This window comes from Colletes latitarsis, chromosome 9, assembly GCF_051014445.1.
Source record: "Colletes latitarsis isolate SP2378_abdomen chromosome 9, iyColLati1, whole genome shotgun sequence".
Taxonomy (NCBI): domain Eukaryota; kingdom Metazoa; phylum Arthropoda; class Insecta; order Hymenoptera; family Colletidae; genus Colletes; species Colletes latitarsis.
The window spans coordinates 24,210,184-24,232,326 of NC_135142.1; the positions used below are offsets into that span (position 1 = coordinate 24,210,184).

Consider the following 22,143-nt stretch of genomic DNA (forward strand, 5'->3'; position numbering starts at 1 on the left):
TCGTAAGATTCAATTTACGAATTCGACTTTAAAGTTTTAGAAATATCTATCGAAATTGTTATACTTTTAATTTATGGAAACAAAAAAGAATATTGATTCTTTCGACCTGTTACACGAGAAACCCTCCTTAAATAGAATAATTCAGTCTAGATTGGTAATCCACTTAAGGGTTAATAAGAATCCCAAGTGACCCTGTCGTAATGTCGCGCCTCAGTTCGTGCCAGCGACGCTTCCACAGGGTTCGCGTTATTTTTAGCGTTTCGAGAACGATAAGGATCGTCTCCACGAAAAAATCACGGTCTCTATGATTTAACTAGCGTTATCTGCGTGATTCCGCTTTCCCTGTATCTGGAGACCTATTTTTCGCGGCCGATTACGTTATTTATACGCGACGACGGGGACCCATTATCTATTTAGCTCGAAAACTCTGCTGCCCCGTGCACGCTAGGGCTCTCCGTTCCGTTTTATCTCGCCCGAACGACCGAAATCGTCGTCGCGACGCTACGCGTATTCTGCAATATCGTCTTCGTCCAGTGTTTTATCGTCCCGGCCGGCGCATTCGCATTATTTATCACGTTGCTTTATCACGCGCGAGCGGCTACCACGGGTTCCACGATCCGGTTATCGTCGCCAGTTTCGTTTCCCTCCGCGATTACGCGACGCTCGCTCGGACCAATTATCTCCGGGGGCATTTGTTATTTTATTGCGTTCCAATGCACGCTGTTGTGTCTAGGGTACAGGGGAATCGCGAAATTCTCCGACGGAATTCGACTGGATATCGCCAAACGATGCCACGAAGAGCTCGTCGAACGTGTAAGGTCGATTAAGCCTTTGCAGAAACGATCCAACCAGCTATCGCATAATTACTTCTGCAATTTCAATAGATATTCTTACATTCTTGGGGATACTATATTCCTCAGTTTCTTTACGAGTGTTATAAACTTGCGATCAAATGTAAAATTCGTTCCATCGCCCCTTTTACGACAAAAGTATTCTGAAATTATCCACTGGTACGGCTTGAAGTAGAACAAAATTTTAATTACCCCTATTTTCAATAGGAATGAACAAATTTTCAGGCTTTACAATTATCGTACGGCCAGTATTATCGACAATGGTTTCGCGAATTATTGTACGGAACGTAACTGGGACTGGAGATATGCTTCATCGAGGAATAAATCGTTAGGTCTATGACCCCTAATAACACTTTCATGAATTGCATCTGTTGAATTACTGGAGGTTGCGCGCCCAACGAACGAGCCATTTATACGGTAACGTCTGTTACCGAGGAAAATGTATGCAACGAAGCTATTGTTTGTTCCTCGTAACGGCTGAAAGAGACTGAAAGAGTTGTTTTATTCTGGGAACCCTTGAGCATTCGTAGACCTCTCTGAATCGTGCCATTTTCCTTGCACGATTTCGCAACGGTTATGGCGTTCGAGGCACGATGGAATATAATTCAATACAGATTGGGTGTTTTGTAATTAAATTCAATATTTACGTCTATCGTAGGATGAGAATGATTTTCTCTATTTTCACAGCTAAAACCTGCCCCGAGTATAGAAACACCCTGTATGGAATCAAAGGAAGGCAATTAATGTTTTGTTTTTATCGTTACGCTTGAACTTGCGTGCAAGTCGCCAAACATCTCCTCGCGGTTCGATCAATCAAACGTCAAACAGTTTATAAACAGTTGCACGGTATCGACTATACTAGCTCAATTTGTCGAAAACGTTATTCGAATCATAAAATGTTGGCGTGCGCGTATAACCTCTGATCTTGTTTCCGAATCGAAGCCAGTTTTGCTCGGAGGAATTCCTTCCGATAAATCAGGCTTACACAAGCGATTCCACTGAATGAAAACTTTAATTAATCATAAGACCTCGGGAGGGAGTTAAAATTCATCGAACGAAGTAGTATCAATTCCGACGATAAAACCGTATCTGTATCGATAACCAAAAATCGTGAAAAAGCCTCAGTCGTGTCGTAGATCGTAATTATCACAATTTTTTACTCCCTCGATCGAAATTCGTCGGACGAAGAAACATAGTTCAACGTCCAACGACCCAGAAACAGATAGAAACAAATTTGCGTAAATTTAAGTGGTATCGGTCGGTGCATGATCTGGCGTACGCGTCTACTTCGAAACTGGACGAGTTTCGATGATTTTAAGATCACCTCCATTTTTTTAGACGAAACTACGCACTTTTGAAGCTTCACAGAAAAAAATTGAGTAATATTTGATTTAAAATAAAACGATGACAAACCTTAGTACCATACACGTTTCGTGTCTCAGAAATATATTGGGTTGTTTGGAGAGTAGTTTCCTTATCAACAGAGACGTTAATTGTATTTTTAACCAGTTGTATGGAATCATGCCACTACCAGGAAGATGGCAAAAGGTGCTGGACCAAAATGGCCAGTATATAATTAAATAAAATATTTATACACTATAAGAAAACTGTTCCTTTCCACAAGTTAGAAAAACAAAATTATTTTCCAAACAATTCAATATTTTCATCCTGTCTAAATCTCCAAAATACTATTTCGTGCAATTTTTGTATACCTGAAAATAGACTTTGTTACATAAATTTTGCAGTAACAATTCTAAAAGCGTGTATTCGAGAAGTCTACGAAGACTATGGCTTTCTTCGATGTTGATTCCCGGTTGCAACCCATTTAATACTCAAATGTTGACCGACGAATGTGTAATTGTGGAAATTGCTTTCCGAACGACCGAATAGTTTCGTCCGAAATTTGAAATTCGTTAAATTCGTGGAAAGCAGAATCGTGATACTGCATTGAAAATGCAAAATCCATTCTGGGTGTGTACCGGTTCGTAAACGATCCGTACTCAAAAGCAGCATCGAAACGAGCCACGCTTCGTTTATCATCCTCGGCGCACGCGCGATCGTTGGCTGAATTACAGAGTTTTATGGTTGTCTGATGAATTTCACAGCAGGCCTTGGCGCGTTGCCGTTGTTATTAGGTGTGTAGAGCCGCGATTGTCGGGAGTTGTCCGCTTCGAACACGCGCACCGCAGGATGATGTCACGTATCAAAAGTACCCACACGTATGTGCATAGATACGTGTGCGGTGGGCACGAGGAACACGTGCAAACTAACGATCGGCTTATCGTTCGCATGCTAAACACACGCAGAAAATGCATACACGTAGACCTCAAGGAGACGGGAATGATTTTTATTAATAGGTTCGTTTATTTCTCCGGGTTTACCATCGTTCAAGAATTTTGGTGCACGTGTTCCTCGATTCTCCTTCGATTTTAATTCTTCCATTTTTATGTAACTTGACTGTACAGGGTGTTCGGGCACCTCTGGGAAAAACTTTAATGGGGGATTCTAGAGGCCAAAATAAGACGAAAATCAAGAATACTAATTTGTTGATGGAGATTTCGTTAAAAAGTTATTAACGTTTAAAGTTCCGCCAGTACTGAATTTTTTTCTCAAAAGTGGGTAGGATTTCGGGGGTAGGTCTATTCATCAAAAATTATTGTAATTGACCCCCGCAACTGAAAATAATTTTTTTAGAACGATTTGAAAAATTTCTTTTTCGTCGAAAAATTTAGGCACTACCCCCCTGACGATTTTTCTTAAAAATTCCTTTTTCATTTTTAGTAATTTTGTTTGACGCCCTACAGAAAAGTTGTCTAATACTTTTTTGTAGGGACCCATGAGCTCTACTTCAGAAAAAAGTTTCATTGAAATATATTCACAATTGTAGGAGTTATGGCTGTTTGGAAATTGGACCATTTTTATGGGGTTTTTCTCATTTCAGGAGGTCAAGGAACAACTTTTCGAATATTTTTGCGATTTGTACATATTCTCCATCAAAATACGCGTAGTTTGCTTTTTTAAACATTAAAATCGTCCAATCCGTTCAGAAGTTATGACGTTTTAAAGATTCGCGTGAAAATTCGGACACACATTTCAAGCCAGAAATTATATTTTCGGTAAGGAATTTTTATCTCGAAAATGCATAGGATTTCGGGGGTATGTGTAATGACCAAAAATAATTGCGATCGACTCTTGCAACTGAGAATAATTTTTTTAAAACGATTTGAAAAATTTTTTTTCTGCCAAAAAATTTCAACACCTACCCGATTTTTTTTTTCGATAGTGGGTAGGATTTCAGGGATATGTCTATTCACCAAAAATGCTTATAATTGACCCCTGCAACGAAAAGTAATTTTTCCAGAACTATTTGAAATTTTTAAATTTAATTTGTTAATAACTTTTTAATGAAGCCTCAGTCAAGAAATTGATATTCTTGATTTTCGCCTTATTTTGTATATGTAAATTCGACCATTTCTTGTTTTTACAAGGTCTGAAAAAGTAAATCGAAAGTGCATGATAATGGTTTTTCGCGTACGTGTGACCCAAGTCAATTACTCGAGGGTTAAAATCTTGTTCGTTCTCTACGAATTGTCGTTTATCTGGATTTCTATGGACGTTGCGTGCGTGTGTGTGTTTCTCGCGAGGTGAATACTCGCGTGGATGAAACGTAGCTTTCACGACTGCGGGACGAAATTTCACGCGATGGAATCTAGCCGATGATACGGTGCTAGCGATGTTATTACATAAAAGATAACGGAGACGGGAACCCACTTTACCAGCGAGATTATCTTTTTACGTAACTCCCCGAACCGCGGATATTTACAGCACTTTGTACTACCGTTTCTGGTTACGGTCATATTTTATTTACGATCTATTTATTTAAAATCTGAAAACCGACCGATTCGAGCACCGAACGTCGAGGAAAGCGCGACTGCGCTCGGAACTATTATGCTATACACGGCCGAACAAACAGATAAACCAATCGTCCACTCGTTGACCCAGTTGTGGTTTCTTGATAGACACTTGCTCGCCAAGTATGTGGTCGTCGAAGCATGAGCGATTCGTGTTTCTGCGTCGAATCATGTGCGTGTCTCTTCAGGGTCCTCGCGACACGTCGAGCTCGTATTCGAAATTTTATTCGATCGATAACAAATAAAAAATTGTTTATCAAGTCGGAGGAATGTTAAGAATCTAACTGTCGACGTAACCGAGTCGTTAGAACGGAATCGTACGCCGGGAATAAAATAACCCAAGTGTCGTTTTCGTATTTCGAGGCGCGTTAATTGACCGACTGTCACGTAGCTTGCATAACACCGCATAAAACGGATTAGACCAATTAAATCTAATCGCGCATGTTGCGGCTTGTATCGCTATACGCGTTATCGTTTTATGCTGCATCTTTTAGGCGCGGTTGCAAGCTAAAACAGAAACACCAGCGTGCACAACCGGGTTTCCTATTGTCGAGAGACCAATCGCGAGTTTTACCGTGGCAGCCTTTTCTGAAACCGAAAGAGTCGCAATCTGTTTTCAGTAAGAGGATCTTCGAGTACGAAAGAAGATCGTCTTTCGCAATAACAAGGCAGTACCTTTCACGGGGGAACAAAGGCGACGAGAAGAGCAACGGAACAAAGGGCAGCAACGATACACTAAATCTGATTACGTTCGATAAGACTATTTTCTTCGGTTATCGCATTCCATTTTGGCGACGCTCTAGCCACGCTCCTCGAGAACCGAGATACGTACGATTTACACAAAAGTGGAGTAGGATCTTATGGGCAGACCAGCATTATCTACTCGGTAGTGTCTGGGGACTTAACACATTAATGGAACTCTCCTATACGATGATCTTAATTTAGAATTCAACACGTGAATATTAAAAATGACTATATTTAATGTGTATATTCAAAGTGTCTATATTTAATGTGTATATTAAAAGTGTATATTTTATCTTTTTAGGAGTTATGCGTGGATATTAGAATTTTTGTCGTGTGTTGTAGCAGAAATTACTAGAAAAACACGCACTTGTCGGCAATGTGTTAAAGACCAATTAAGTTTGAAAGCAAATTATAGAAGCTTGCTCGATAATTCAAATCCATGTATGATGGTCTTCGATTTTTTAATTGCTAAAAAAAATGTACATATACAACTCGACGATCCATCGTGTAAAAGTACAATGAAAATTCGGAAGAAAAGTGTTCTATTTCCAAGGAGGAGGATTATTTGTTTTTTTTTTTATTCTGTTGATGACTTCGAAGTTACTTAAGAGGAGAGACTCGTGTAAAATGGTAAAACGAGAAGTGATATTTGACAATTTTTTTACAACATAAGGGTTCGATGAAACTTTTCGCCACTTTCCACATATATTCTTTAACATTTCAAGATACGAATATATTTTTTTCGTTAAGTTTTATCGACTTTGGATGAAATAATAAATGTTATTCCTTATGTGCAGTCTAGCGTTTTGTTCCTTTGATCTAGAATACAAAATCGAACGACATTTTGTTCATAATAATACCACGCCTTGTGTGAACTAACATCTTTCATAATAATAATTAAATTAGAAATTTATCGTAAGAATCATTTTCTTTGTGTTGAGAGCCGTGTACCTTCAACAACAAATAAAATACTTGATCGATTTGATAATACTCGAGATAGTCTTTAACCGTAGTGGCTCACTTTTCGTTTAACCATTTTGCACGAGTCTCCCCCTTTAAATCTTGACAACCCTCATGGGAAATGTTTAAAACGCGTTTCACTTTAACCGCGTGGTCGTCGAGTTCGTTTCTGCTATTCCGAACGGTTCGTACGGTTAGTGTACCTTCCGATATCGAGTGAGAAGGGTCGAAAGCATGACTTCGCTGCACGTTGCATCGCGCGATCGCCTCGTGCTTCGATATCAAATCGTTCTCGAGAGCACCGTCGGGTAACACGTGGGACGAGTTTTACGGCAGTCCACAATCTCGAGCGATAAGATACGTTCCCATGGGAAAAAGATCGGTTCGTTGGAAATAGCGAAGTTTTTCGCGGAACGAACGACGCGAGCACTGCACCGCGAGACACTTGTTGCATCGACCAATGCGCCAGAGATTTTCCCGATTGCATAATATCTACGCGTACCTCGTTCTATCAGTACCGTGTCTAGAACGCTCAGAACCCTCTACGTTCCCATGAAATCATCTATACTTCGATTTATTTTTAAAATAACACGTGTCTCCAATTCTATAAAACAAAGAGTAATTTCCCTTCTCTCCCTTCGAGGGCGTACAAAGCGAATTATCTTACGCAAACGATTACTCGTTATTGTCCGTGACAATCGGTCGTTTCCCCGCGATCGTTCCGTTTTCTTTTATTCGCCGGTGATTAATGGACGCGCGTCGAGTAAAATTGCATATAATTTGTATCCTTTTAACGACGATTCGGTAACAAAACTCGCGCATTTGTCGAACGTCACTAGCGTCGGATTAAAGGGACAGATAGCGGGCTAGCGCTGGATAAACGATGTGTCATTTTAAACGAGTCGATCGATACAATGAGGAATTGTTTGCTTTATATGGACGACGCGTTCCGGAGAGTCCGATTTCGTCCATGTAAATTCATCGGGCTTCGTCATTCGCATAATAGTTACTCATTGTTTTGGTACCGCGACACACATCGAAAAAAAAACTTCTACAGCCGTTCGATCGCGAAAGAGCTTTATCAGTCGGTTCCGTTGTTATTTTCTCGTTAACGAGCGTGTCTCGTTGCTTATCTTCGTATCGAAGGTTGATCGAGCACCGACGAATACAGATGTTTGTCTTACCACTTTGAGACAAAACGATCAAACACGCTCCTCCATTCTTGTTTGCCGTGTACGCCGGAGTTTGCTCGACCATCGCCGGTCGCGCGTAATCTCTAACAATTACACATTCGTCGGTCAACATTTGATTATTAATTCGGTTGGAATGTAAGCTCCCTTCGGAAACGACGATCTTTCTTTGCGCGATGTCGAAACAATGGGTTGCAACCGGAAATCAGCATCGAAGAAAGCCGTTGTCTTCGTAGATTTCTCGAACACACGTTTTTAGAATTGTTACTGCAAAATTTATGCAACGAAGTCTACTTCCATTTATGAAAAGATGCCACGAAAATATTGGGTTGTTCGGAAAGTAACTTCGTTTTTCTTCTTCGTGAAAAATACCAATTTTCTTGTAACATATAAATATTTTATTGAATTATATACTGGTCGTTTTGGTCCAGCCTTTATTTCGCCTTCGTGCAGAAACTGCAAAAACGAAATTTCGCGAATGAGTTTTGGCACTGCAGATAATTTTATTCTTGCTTGAACAGCATTTTTACCTTTTCAGTAATAAAAAAGCATGCAGAAAATGCAGCTTCTGATTTTCCATATTTGACGAGACACCAAAAAATTACAAAATTTTTTAATAAATACATAATGAGAATACGGTTTAAAATAAAATTGACTGGTTAAAAATACAATTAAAGTCTTTGTTCGTACAATTCAATATGTTTGTTTCAAAACAGAGTCCTCGTGCTACTTTGCCAATTATTGGTAACTTTGACGAGTGTTTTATTTTGAAAAAATTGAAATTTGAAGTGGTTTCGCTCCTGCCTAGCGCGTGGATCAAGAATATTCGTCGAGATTTGCCGGTAGAACGGATTCGAAAACCTTTGGAGCTATTCCAATAAATATCGCAGCGAGAGATCGTTTGCTGGCCCTCGATCGATGGTTTATCGCTCGTAAAGTCGTTAAAATTTTATCGTAAATTCGTAATCGGCGCGTACCGTTGCTCCGGGGACTCGTTGCTCGCGACATGTACCCGGTGTTCCAAAAATAAGACGCCGCGAGGAATACTTATTATATATCGCGCTGCGCGAAACGAGGAGATTCTATCTTTACCTTCGTGTATGAGCTAACGTCGCGCGATATCTTTGGCTTGTTTATGCCCGGGTTGCGAAACAATTTCGAGAATCGTTAGATTCGTCGAGATGACGGCAAATCATAATTAATTGGTAGCAGAGGTTGCGGACGTAACAGGGAAGATAAATTTGACAGTCGTCTATTAACGTTTCGATCCTCCAGCTCGCGATTATCCTCGGGACACGCGGAAATAAATCTACGATCGTTGAATTCTAATCGAGAATTGGAACCAATTCCTTCCTCATGCATATTCATTTTAAGCAAATCCTCCAAGGCGATACAAAAAAATGAAAAATATTTGAAAGCATTGTGCATTAAATTATACGTTTTGTTTTCTCACGTTCGGTACGTAAACATTGAATAAAACATTATTTTAAATTCCATTTAACGATCAGGCAATCGTCGAACCTGAATTTCTTTTTAGACTCCAACTTTGGTACAATAATGTAATTTTTTCGTTTCTCCTATCGATGGATGGTAAACGTTCAACATCGATATGAGAGAGAGCATTTTTTATAGATCTGATGGACAAGAAATTCCCCCACTCCTGAACCGAACCCACGCTGGCAACCTGGTTCGTGTTAAATCAAACATTATTTAAAATTCCATATGCTCAATTTAACGATCAGACAATTATCGGATCTGAATTCTTTTTGGCTCCAACTTTGATGCAATGATTAATGTAATTTTTTCTTTCCTAACCCTGAATGGAAAACGTTCAACGTCGATATGGGAGAGAGTTAATTTTTTATGGGTCTGATGGATCTCGAGTGGCTTCAGAAATTCCTCCACCCCCAGGCTGAACCCACGCTGGTAACCTGGCTCTTCGCGTTTAGGTTAGACAACCGGTTACAATCTCAGCTTAAAATAACACCAATTTTCGAGTACTCGGACAGTCGACGTTCGAGTCTCATGCCGGCAACAAAATCGGCGTAAACAACGGTCTACAATGTAGCGCCATTAACGGATCCGTTTTTTCGAATGCTCGCGTGTTCGTAAATTGCTGGCGAACCGATTACGTCGGATACTTCTGCCCGCGGGCGATTAGCTATTACAGCGGCCATTATTGCTGCCCGGTTCGTGAAATCGCGATCGTTCGTCTTGCCGTCTCGTTGGCCACTTAACGACCGGATTTCTACCGTTGCTCGACCATCCGTGAAATCGTGTTAAACTTCTTCACAACGTGGCTGGAAATTCGTGGCCGTGCATCGTGGTCGCGGGCAACCGGAAACGGGCGTCGTTCTTCCAGCAGTTTCTCCGATTAACCCTCCAAACGACGGAGACTCGCGGTCGACGACCATTTTGACGTTAAAGATTCGAGACTGGCCGAAGAAGGCATTTAATTCGTCTCAAATTAAACAAAAAAATTGTTGAAGGTTCGTACAGGGTAGATTAGAAATATCTAAGAAATTTAAATTAATATTTCTGTATTTTTTGTAAGGGTTGATTTCACCCCCTAGGATTGAATGATGGTACGAATGAAAAAATAGGTGTGTCTTGTGGTTGATTTCCTGTGCTTGGAAACGGTTTGGTAATATTTTGAATTTCCAGGTTCTCGAACTTCCCTCGTAGGAGAGGGTTGGTTTTGTATTAGGTAACCCCTGCTTTGTTTTATTATTTAGAATAAAAGATATATTCTCTTAGTAGAGTACCGTTTGATAATCCTAAGGATGAACGGAATTCCTGATGTTTGTTTTGCATTAAATTCAACTAAAAATATGTTTGCTACATTGTGCATCGCAACAACACGTGGTCACCGACGTAACGAGGCTTTCGACAATTCGTTGGACGTGATCCATTGTCGTCGTACGTATATTCGCCTGCTCTGGTCTGTGAAATTACGGTACTGAAACATTGCATGGCAGCTCTCCAACGCCCGCGACGTTCGAAAAACATCGCGTCGGAGTAAGAAGAGACAAACACGCACGTAATAATAGATACGCAAGATTAATTAAGGGGACTCTTCACTCCGGAGACCGATGTTTATGGGCTTCTTTACGATTTTTTCCTTTCTGAAAAGAAAATTGTCGCGTCGACCGATTCGAAACTTCACGCATTAATTCCACACCGTTTTATTGCTAACCTGACCAGACATTGATATCAAATAACTTCTAAATATGAAATAATAGATTCAAAATTAATATTTCTTCCATTTATTCGTTCAACACTAAACAGCAGTAAATAATACGAACAAATTGCTTTCTTATAAGAGGACAACTTCTGTTACAATACTACGATTCCATTTTTCCAGTGACGATGATTAGAATACTAGTAATTGGACTACAGGTGACAGTAATATCTCTCGAATCGTTTTCTCAATTATTGAATTTACAAACAGAAACATACATTTCGAGAGTCGCAGTGTTTTTCGCGACAGATAAGGAAACGACACGTGACTTTGATAAACGAACAACAAAAACAATGCAACGGAGCCTCGTACACCGAGCTACCAAGATCGACATTTAAGACCGTGCAGGGTCGGTCGAGCGTTGAAAATTGCAATCGTGCTCGAACATTGTTGCGAGCGAAACGATTCGACGTTAACGAGCGAAATTCGATTAGTCACAATACATTCGTATGAATCATCGGCTGGATAACCGGCACGGTAGTTTCACGCTCTTCTAATCGCGGCTGTAAAATGAAACAAAATAGGAAAAAGTTTAGAACGGGTGGGGAGAAAAAAAGAATAAACGCACCGCTGGTTAACAAACGACGAGTGACTCATAGAGCACTCTTCCTGGAATCAAATTATTCCATCGTTGGCGAAGCGAAATGATAGGAGTGAAAGTCTTGTTAACGCGATGCGTATCGCTCGATGCGATTGTTAATTAACCGGCGTCGACGACTCGCGAGCAACGTTGCCAACCATACTTTTAATCCTTTATTTAGTTCCAGCAGGTCCATGTGAAAATCTGATGCACAATAATATACGAAAACGTGTTTTAAGTTTTAAAACTGACTTGGAACATCGTTGAGGCGATCCTTATTTATCAGTTCAGAAATGTTTCTATTTATGTTCGTCGTGTAAAATCCAGTTTTTATTTACTGTTGCCGAATAATTAAACTCTCTCTCGAGCCTCATGCATTTTCGAAGGAAATTAACTCGTTAATTTAGGAATAAATTCAGAAACGTGCCGACTGTCACGAAGCTCGGTCAGGGTTTTCGTAAGCCTTGCAGTATTACTTTTGCCCATTGATTCGATTATTCCCGAACTTGGCGGCAAATAATGCATGGATTCAGGTCAGTGGCAAGATAATGGTAAAAAGAAATTCGCGGGGCGGCTCAAAGAAACGCGTCGGCCTTCCGGAAACTTCTTTTGTAGCTGAGGTCATTGTTTCCCATTGATTCGACTGTTCACGAATTGGGTCACTTGGAAATTACACGAATAAATTTTAGAGAAAGGGGGCGAGAGTTTACGAAACAGCTGAAACAAACGCGTAGACGAGCGCGAAATTGTTTGAATCGCAGCTTCTGGTATCATTGTTCCCCGTTAATTCACTTCTTCGACGATTTAACGGGATGTAGAGCACGATGAAATCGAGCCAAACAGAAAATGATACAAATAAACCCAATGTTAGAAAAGATTAATGGCTCGTTATGTAAGTAAAAATCTTAATAATATGCTGTCGTGACAGTTAGATTCGTTCGATAATAGTTTTCTAACGAAAATGATAAAAAGATATTGAAAAGGGGAACTCGTACATTACGTAAAGGCAATCAGGTTAAAATAATTATTTCATTCGCGAATATCTCGAAGGGGAATCTTTTCAAATTTCGAAAAACATAGTTGGTAGTTAATGGGTCAATGGAAATGCGATTTAAGAGATTCGATTGGGATCAAGAATCGTAATAATTTAGATAAAGAGCCGCGGGTTGCATGACTTCTCACACAGAACTAATTTACACCGAGCGTTTGATGTGCTTAACAAGTACTCGATTCGTATCGTACAATCGGTGTAAACGATGGCGTATCAAGTTGGTATGATAAATCTGAAGAACCTGTATTAAATCAAAATAATACGCGCACCGTAATGCTCTAAACACTCGTGGGATTTTAAAAATAGGCGTATTAAGATTAGGTTCGCTCACTCGTGGTCCGGCGAGAGTCACATGGGCTTGTGTCTATAGAGTTTATCAAATTAAATAAAACACGAATAGACGTGTCGTAAGTCGGAAGGATTAACTTCGCCTTTCGAAAATTTTTCAATTTCTACGTGTACGTATTGCTGTATCATTGGTCTCAGAACACGTAGTTGCTTTATTTTTTATACTGTAGAGTTATATATTCGGCTCGCAACATTATTACATGGAAATAAAAAATAAAAATATTGAAGCATAAAAAGCAAGTGAAGAAAATTTCGTGTGTACTAGAAATTATAAGTGAAACACAGATTCTGAAATTTATATTAATATAATCGTATATAATTTAGAGGGTGTACAAATATTATATACATAATTCTAAATTTAATTGGTCCCTATCTATAGAAGATTATTATTTAGCCAATTAATTTCTGACCAAAAATTGCTACATTTTTGCCAGTTTTGTAATTTAACTGGATACGTAGGAGGTTAGTGGAAATGAGATTTACATAATCTCGTCCGGGATTAAGAGTCCGCAATAATTAAGCAAAAGAGACGCAGGTTGTCGACCTCCGTCGATTATCGAGAACTCGCGTGATTTCGGGGGGAGTCGCTGTTTCCCGTGGATCACGATTATTTCCAAATTCATAGAGAAACAATTCCTTTCCCTCGTTCGCGCGGTGGAATTAGGCCAGTCGCAAAATAGCTGTACCCGGATACGTTTATAACGCGGCGTGTTTGTCGTCGGTTCGGAGCTCGCGATTCCTCGCTGGTCGCGTTTGCGTGCCGCACGTGCGTTATTCTCCGACTCTACTCTAGCATAATCACGTGTCAGTCCCGTGAAAGACCTCTTCGTCACGCGTCAGCTACGATTTCATCCGTGAATTTCGCTTGGTTCCCGTCAAGTCGAACAAAAAGTCCGCCCGCGACTCTTCACCGAACGCCACAGTTCTCCACGCCAACGTTTCCCCACTCGATTTCGTTTATAAAACCTGTGCACCCTGAAATTTAGGGGCTGCAACTTGAAATTAACCCTCTCGTAACCCAGTGTAACTCAAAAGTCGCGAAGTCGTTGTCTACACTTTTTAAAAAACAGTCGCTTTTAGAAACTGAAACTGATCGATTAAGAGAAGAATTACGAATGTAAAAGTGATCGAGAATATCGCTGAAAGAATAACTTTCATTTTTACTTCTTAAAAATGTTATTCAAATTAAAATCTTTGTTTCCGAAAAACGTTTACATTTTTGTATTTGTCATTCGTGAATGAATTTTTGCCTTTTCGAAGCAGTCGCTTTTAGAAATTGAGATTGATCGATTAAGAGAAGAATTGCGTATGTAAAAGTGATCGAGAATATCGCTGCAAGAATAACTTTCATTTTTACTTCTTGAAAATGTTATTCAAATTAAAATCTTTGTTTCCAGGAAACGTTTATTTATCTGTTCTCGTCGAAACTTATAATGTGGGAACTTTTATTACGAAAGTTCCGTTTCAACTCTTTCAGCGGAACCTATTGAGAAAGTTCAATAACTCTTTCGACCCCCTGGAATATAGACTTCTCCCATTCTCTCTTTATTAGCAGCGTCGAACCCGGCGGGAAGGAAAGAACCAAAGGAACAATTGCACTTTGAATTTGCAGTTTATTTTCAAATTTATCGTGTGCAGCTCTTATCTAGACGATATTTTATAATCATTCTGTAAACACAGTCTTATTTTATTTTCTTTAAGCTATCAATTTAGTAAAAATCAATCGTATCAATTTTTACAATATCCTTTTTCGATTTTTGAAATATGATAGTCGAGGAATCGACTATCCAGGCCATCGACGAACTTCAACTAATATTTGAACATAATTCGCACACCGACAGAACTATGTGCTCTTGTTGCATAGCTCGTTCCCCAGTCTTATTATAAAACTATCTAATCGCTGATTCGATAAGGTTAATCTCAGTTTGCCACTTTTTTATACTCGCTACAAAAATTGTACTATCGCTGTAGCTATTTACCGGTCTAGCCTGTCGGATCCTAGGCCGTCATCGATAATAAAAGACGCGTCGAAGATCGACGACGATCCTCGCGACGATCTAGACGAACGTAGACGCATCGATAAGCGCGAAACGTGTCAACGACCCATCAAATTCCTGGGCAAGTTCACGAATAGCAAATACAAATTTTTGTCAGACTTTCGCTTTGAAACTAAAACAATTCTCAAGCTGAAACGTCGGACGTCATAAATTTGAAAATGAGTACCCAGACAAATTTTAATTATATCAATTACGATACTCTGAAATCAAAGATTTGGTCCGGCAATCAACGTGTTAAGATCGTCAAAATCTAAACGTCGAAGGAAATAAATTTGAAAATTAGTACCCAGACAAATTTTAATTATATCAATTACGATTCTCTGAAATCAAAGATTTGGTCCGGCAGTCAACGTGTTAAGATCGTCAAAATCTAAACGTCGAAGGAAATAAATTTGAAACTTAGTACCCAGACAAATTTTAATTATATCAATTACGATTCTCTAAAATGAAAGATTTGGTCCGACAGTCAACGTGTTAAGATCGTCAAAATCTAAACGTCGAAGGAAATAAATTTGAAACTTAGTACCCAGACAAATTTTAATTATATCAATTACGATTCTCTAAAATGAAAGATTTGGTCCGACAGTCAACGTGTTAAGATCGTCAAAATCTAAACGTCGAAGGAAATAAATTTGAAACTTAGTACCCAGACAAATTTTAATTATATCAATTACGATTCTCTAAAATCGAAGATTTGGTCCGGCAGTCAACGTGTTAAGATCGTCAAAATCTAAACGTCGAAGGAAATAAATTTGAAAATGAGTACCGAGACAAATTTTAATTATATCAATTACGATTCTCTGAAATCAAAGATTTGGTCCGGCAGTCAACGTGTTAAGATCGTCAAAATCTAAACGTCGAAGGAAATAAATTTGAAACTTAGTACCCAGACAAATTTTAATTATATCAATTACGATTCTCTAAAATCGAAGATTTGGTCCGGCAGTCAACGTGTTAAGATCGTCAAAATCTAAACGTCGAAGGAAATAAATTTGAAAATGAGTACCGAGACAAATTTTAATTATATCAATTACGATTCTCTGAAATCAAAGATTTGGTCCGACAGTCAACGTGTTAAGATCGTCAAAATCTAATCGTCGAAGGAAATAAATAAAAATTAATAGCCAGACAAATTTTAATTCAAATATCAATTACGATTCTCTAAAATGAAAGATTTGGTCCGACAGTCAACGTGTTAAGATCGTCAAAATCTAAACGTCGAAGGAAATAAATTTGAAACTTAGTACCCAGACAAATTTTAATTCAAATATCAATTACGATTCTCTAAAATGAAAGATTTGGTCCGACAGTCAACGTGTTAAGATCGTCAAAATCTAAACGTCGAAGGAAATAAATTTGAAACTTAGTACCCAGACAAATTTTAATTATATCAATTACGATTCTCTAAAATCGAAGATTTGGTCCGGCAGTCAACGTGTTAAGATCGTCAAAATCTAAACGTCGAAGGAAATAAATAAAAATTAATAGCCAGACAAATTTTAATTCAAATATCAATTACGATTCTCTAAAATGAAAGATTTGGTCCGACAGTCAACGTGTTAAGATCGTCAAAATCTAAACGTCGAAGGAAATAAATTTGAAAATTAGTACCCAGACTTTAAGATCGTTAAAATCGTTTGGGTGTCCGGATCGATCGAATCGATGCTGGATGGAGTGCAGTTAGGATCCCGGAATCGTGACTGGAGATTCTCAGCGATCCGTTAATATCGTGCGCGCTCGAAACGGAAGGAACCACGGGCTATTAATTACGCATTGTCTTTGTCCCGTAAAACGATCTACTTTCGCTGGCAGATACACCGAAAGCCGTTGGTTGCCGGCTGCGATCCGCCGGTGTCGTTCGATAAACACTTTATTTCGGGTCGTGTCGAAACGTTGCGGTGGTGTGCCGCATGCCGGTGCACCACTAAAAATACACCACTGCGCGGACCGGCCCTTTCCCCCTCTAGCGCCGAAACTGCAATCGAAAATAACTTTCCGAAACACCTGGCACCCCGGAGTTCTATTCTGCACGGTTGGATCCTCCTCCCCTCTCCCTCCTCGACCCCTTCGACGCTTTTCCACAACGGACGCGCACCTGTCCGACGAATTCCTCGGCTCTATCGCGGCTAGGAAATCCCTTTGAAAAATTTCAATCCACCCCCAAACGTTCTCGAGGAATCTTGGAATCATTATAAAAGGGAAGAACCCGTGGATCATCGTTTAACTGTGGGATCGACCAAAATACGGTCGACTAGCAACTCAGGTGGTGAGGTGGTCCTCTTCTTGTACGCTGGTTTAATTTAAGCTCGAATCTATGGAGTGAAATAAACGTATTATTGGTTTTTGAGCAGCGAACGATGAAAGAGAAGCGTCGCTCTTGACACCTGTTGTGTTAACGTGGTCTGAAATCTTTCCGTAAACATTGTTTCATTGGGAGTGATTACGAGTTCGACGGAGGTATGATTATTCGAAGCTCGTAATTGAGAGGGGAAAAAGTAGACCAGGCGAACGTGGTCGGATCCGAGCAAGAAACCGTTTGTATAATTAAAAGAAATCTGTGTAAGAGGATAGAAAGTTTAATGGATCCATAGGTATTGAAAAACAGTTAATTGTAATAAAGGAAAAACACTTACGGTTCTATTAAACTTTCTATCCTCTTGAGCGGATTTCTCTACAGATTTAACCGTATTTACCTGTTTCACCATTTCCTTCTACAACCGCGAGTTTCAAATACACACAATACCATTTAAATTCTAATCTCTTCCGTTTCGAAGACGATTGAAAGACTCGATAGTTTCGTGAAATAAATTAGTAATAAATTGTATGATAACCCTTTGGTTAACGGGTTGACACGATTCTCTTAGGGTCGTTTATTATCGACAAAGTCGCGCGTTCCTCGTCTGGACGATGCGTCAGATCGGTCTTGTTTTTTTTTTTTCGCTGTAAAGATGTGTATCGTGCGTTGCTCCGCCGCCTTCCCGTCTGTTGATTCTGATAAGATTACGGGAGACGAAGATCTTGATTATTTGCTCGCCTCGGGGGAGAGCGTACTTTGAGACGCGGGAAAAATACCGACGGCGCGGTTCGCGCGTGCAAAAATGCGTCAGCGCGCGCGAGTCCGCTTTTATCAGACGACGCTTTCTCGCCGCGGTGTGTGATATAACAACGAAATGGAAGGGGGCTGCTTAAATATTGACGCTTCGAGATTGCAGCTGCGCGATCGCGAAATTCGACCAAGAAAAATCGAAAAGAAATAAAAAGGAAAATCGGTATCGCTCGATCGGGGCCTCGAACGACCCTGATATTAAGAATCTCATCTACTTTTCCTTCTCAACAATATTCTAAACACAGAGAAAAGAGTCCATTATTCGTGTTACGTAATCATTTTTAATCTTAATTTACTAAATTTAGAAATAAAATCAAACCATTCACATCAAATGATATCACAAATTAACGTAGATTTACTAATGGTTGTTTAGATTAACATGTGTTATCAAGAGCACCATTTTGAACAATTTTTTCCTTTGGAACGATCCACCAGATCCACCAGACCATTGGGGTGGTTATTCTGTATAGAGGACGAAGCGAAAATTTTACTTTCCAATATTTTTACACAATCTCGGTCTCATTCATGTTCACACGTAACAAAATGATTTTTAATTTGTCTTCATTTTAGATAAACGAGGATCTCCGCTAAAACAACCCCATCTTCGATATGTCGCTACATAAACATAGTTCAAAAAACGTGTCTAGACTAGAATGGCCCCTTAATGTATCCACCGATATGGGTTCAACGGATTTTGATGGGAATCGGTATACACGGTGATCGTAAATTTAGCGTTAAAGTCGTCGATGCGGACGGAAGGGGTTCGTCGCGAAAGAATTTTGTTTTTCCCGAAAGACTAATCTTTCGCGTTAGATCGAGTAGGTGCGGTGTGGAGCTAGCATTAACCTCCTATATTTGCGATACGGCGATGCTGGCGAATTTCCAAGGGATGCTTGCTAGCACGCTGAGATTCTTAGAAAGAGGCTGCCTCCCCTTCTCCCACATGGTGGTTCTCTGCTCTTTCTCTCTCTTTCGCGGGAATCCATGCGCGGGTCGATGCACGATCATCGGATTTTCTGGGTTAATCGCCGAGCTTTTCGGTGCACGCACAGAACCTCACACGTTCGTGGCTCCAAACTAGGGATAATCGGTCCCGAGTCCATTTTTTACGCGATCGCCAATCTCACAAATCGATCCCGACACGAACGCTTTTAGTTAAGACAGATCGATCCTCGAATCGATTCATTCCTTAACCTTTATGTTGGCAACCAGATAAGGAACTACATTCCACATAATACTTGTTTATATTCCCACGAAAATATCGCAGCTATTTTAAAAATTCTGCTCAAGCGTTTAATATTTTTAAAAAGAACTGTCTTACGATCTAAAACAAATTGATCCTCGATTCATTCCTTAACCCTTACGTTAGCAACCAGATAAGGAACTACATTCCACATAATACTTGTTTATATTCCCACGAAAATATCGCAGCTATTTTAAAAATTCTGCTCAAGTGTTTAATATTTCTAAAAGGAACTGATGAAGATTTGGAAATATACAATTAATAACCAAAATACTGAGCGTTTAAATAACTTAAAAAAGTTCTAGTTTCGATTCGAGACTAGGGTTTTCTCATACTTTACTCCAAACGAAGTCTTATCGTCGTTTCTAACAGATAAGCTCGAATATTCGATGACTCTTGTTTACCCGCGGTAACGTTTGCCATTATTAATCACAGATTTTTCGCTACGGTTCCAAAACACGTGTTACGTAATCCACTGATAGAACGATTGTTTGTGTCCGAATCTAAAAAATCGTACCGTTCGATATGACTAAGAACCGATCGAAGAGGAGGCCTTGATCGGGAAACGTCAGCCACGATCTCTTATTTGTCGTCATAAAGGCATCGTCGTTCGATCGATGTCATAGTCGCCGTCATTTGTGTCGTGTACGTGTCCAGATCCACGTATCGTCGATCCGGAGAACCGAACGATCGATGGCGTGCAGATGATCTTTCCTCGTCGGTAGCAATTTTACATTTCGCGATTATAGTTCGTAGTTGAAACACGAACAATCGTTTTACGAATATTCTGAACAGTTCCATTCCGTTGGAAGAATCGTCGTGCAACGCGTAGCGAACAAGTTTTGCTCTTTAATGAGAATGCATGACTGACGTAACACCGTGTGCAACAACTATGTAATCTCGACAATGTAGTCTCGTTGCACGCGTCGCTAATCTATTTGGCTGCGTGCAACTTGTAGCAACGCGAACGGATCATTCAAACGTTAGATCGTTGCTTTATCGAACAGCGGGCGAATGTCGTTTAGTTTCGTTATTTAAATTTTCTTTAGGCCTCTAGAATCCGTGGACTTTTAGCAATCTGAACGGGGATAAGGTGCATAGAAATTGCAAGCAAAAAAACTGTTGGAAGTATCATGCGTTGTTGAAGGTTCTCCTCGATGGTAATTGAGCTATTAAGTTCGGCGAAAAAGCCAAGAAAATCGCAGTAACGGTCAGCCTGACTATAAATACTAGGAACAGAGCGTGCACGACTGTATCTCGAGGCGAGTAATCGCTGCTCGAAGAGAGGACAGCGTCTAATCGAGAAAGACGAGGCGTAAAAGTCGATAAATCGAACACTGTTGGACTTTGCAGCGTGTTCATTAATAATTTAAAAAAATAAAAGAAACGCTGAGGCCGCGACGATCCTTCCTGTTTCCAAGAATATATCTTTTCCGCGCAATTGCGAATATCAAGAAAATTTGCGACGTTTTTTTAAAGGGAGAAATTTTAATTTTTGTAAATATACCAATAAATTTTCATTAAATAATAAGTAAAACGATCCATGCTTCGTAGTTCGGTTATTTTGGTCGCTATTGGTTACTTCGTTAGGTAGCTATTTTGGACTGATACTTTAATGTTCTCTGCTTCTCGGACTAATTCGAAGGAATAACTTTTTTAATCGACGAGACACGTTTGTATCAACGGTTTGCACTTAGCACCAAGCACACGAGGGAACTCGAACCGTGCGAAAAGAAGACGCTTTTCGACGATGTCGAGTGGTAGCGCGTAACTTCTAATATTGAGAACTTGACACATCGGGAAGTTAATGGCTCGATGCCAAGAATCTTTGCTTCGGGAAAGACCCCACGCTCGTTCGCTGGACGACGACCCTGAATCACGCGTATTGTAATGCTCCATCCACAACGGTTCCCTTGCCATGTGAATTTGTTCGCAGAAAGAATTGCTCGAAAGTGTACTGTCACACCCACAAAATGGTCCAATTTTCAAACGACCATAACTCCCGCGACAGTAAGTGTATTACATTGAAATTTATTTGTGAAGTAGAGCGCATGGATAGCTACAAAAAAGTATTAGACAACATTTCCGTACAGCGTCAAACAAATTTATTAAAACTCAAAGACTAATTTTTAAGAGAAATCGACAGGCTCAAATTTTCTGGTGAAAAAACAAATTTCAAATCGTTCTGGAAAAATTATTTTTGGTTGCAGGGGTCAATTATAATCATTTTTGATGAACAGACATAACCTCGAAATCCTATGCATTTTCGAGAAAAAAATTCGAGTAGGTGAGCAAATTTATCGACGAAATTAAAAAATTTTGAATCGTTCTAAAAAAATTATTTTCACCTGGGAGGGTTAATTACAATCATTTTTGGTGAATAGATGTACCCCCGAATTCCTACACATTTTCAAGAAAAAAATTCTTTACCGAAAATACAATGTCTGATCAGAGACATGAATGATTCCCCTGAAATTTCATTCATATGTTTAAAACGTCATAACTCATGAACGGATTGGAGGATTTTAATGTTTCAAAATGCAAACAACGCGTATTTTGGTGAAGAATATTTAGAAATTCCAAGTTGTTCTTTAACCCCATGAAAATAGCGCAATTCCTCGTTTTTATCACTTGATATGTAGGTAAAGTCCAATTATCTGGGCCTTCGATTATTTAGATAATTATTCTTGTATTTGGCAAAATTAACTGTGCACGAACTGTAGTAAATTTTCAAGCGTATGCTATTTAATTTTTTAAGAATGCCCGTTTCCATAACAATAGAGTAAGTCGAAAGTGTCGGTGACTGAATTAGTATCGAAATTAGGTCGACTTGCAAACGTCGCTTTTGTGTGACTAGATGG

At 39.5% G+C, this 22,143-nt stretch overlaps 1 protein-coding gene across 3 annotated transcripts in view; it reads left to right on the forward strand.

Moving 5' to 3' along the window:
• The window catches only part of Sesn (Sestrin), a 218,060-nt gene that overhangs the window by 102,809 nt on the left and 93,108 nt on the right, over window positions 1-22,143 (forward strand). The window contains exon 1 of one of the 3 annotated variants that reach the window (XM_076772810.1): window positions 9,681-10,145. The exons of the other annotated variants lie outside the window; for them this stretch is intronic. The gene's annotated coding sequence lies outside the window, so the exon portion shown is untranslated. Of the gene's footprint in view, window positions 1-9,680; window positions 10,146-22,143 lie in introns of those variants that run through there. 3 annotated transcript variants of the gene reach the window in all.